The sequence below is a fragment of the Lipotes vexillifer genome, unplaced genomic scaffold (assembly GCF_000442215.2).
Source record: "Lipotes vexillifer unplaced genomic scaffold, Lipotes_vexillifer_v1.1 scaffold132, whole genome shotgun sequence".
Taxonomy (NCBI): domain Eukaryota; kingdom Metazoa; phylum Chordata; class Mammalia; order Artiodactyla; family Lipotidae; genus Lipotes; species Lipotes vexillifer.
In genome coordinates, this window is record NW_006782535.1 from 927,101 (window position 1) to 927,749 (window position 649).

Here is a 649-nt window from a genome sequence, read left to right on the forward strand (position 1 = left end):
GCGGGCGTGCGGGCGCGCCCCCCGGCGCAGGGGCCGGGGCCGGGGCCGAGCGAGCGCGGGAAGGGGCGCGCGCCGCCCGCCGCGCCGCACTTGTCCAACGTGGAAAACCCAAATACCAGTTTCAAACACTTGGGAAACATTCGGCCCCCAGCACCGCGCATGCGCCCCGGCCCCTCCGCCCCCCCCCCTCCCGTGGGCCCCGCCCCCACCGCATTCATGCCCCTCGCTAGCCCCGCCGCCCGGGGGTGTGGGTTGTCTGTCACTTTTGGCCGGGCGGGGGTCGCGGGGGCAAGGGGCAGCGGGCGAGGCGCAAACTTTACTAGGAGTTTCGCACTTGCAGGCGGAGCACGTCGGGCGGCACTGCACGCCCACAGGGGGACGCGGGGCAGCAGGTAGCCCCGCCCAAGACCTGGCCGGAACCGACCCGGCAGCGGCACCATCGCAAGCCCAGGCTGCCACCCCCCTCCCCATGCTCAGCCCCTCACTCTCCGCAACCCGCCTTGCAGCGGGAAATAAGTACGGCTCGGAACAGACTGGCAACCTCGACAGCCAATCGAGTTTCCGCTCTCACCTCAGTAGCCCAATGAGGACGAAGAGAAGGCGGGGTGAGCACGGATACCTCCTCCCGGGCTCTTACTACTAGAAACCC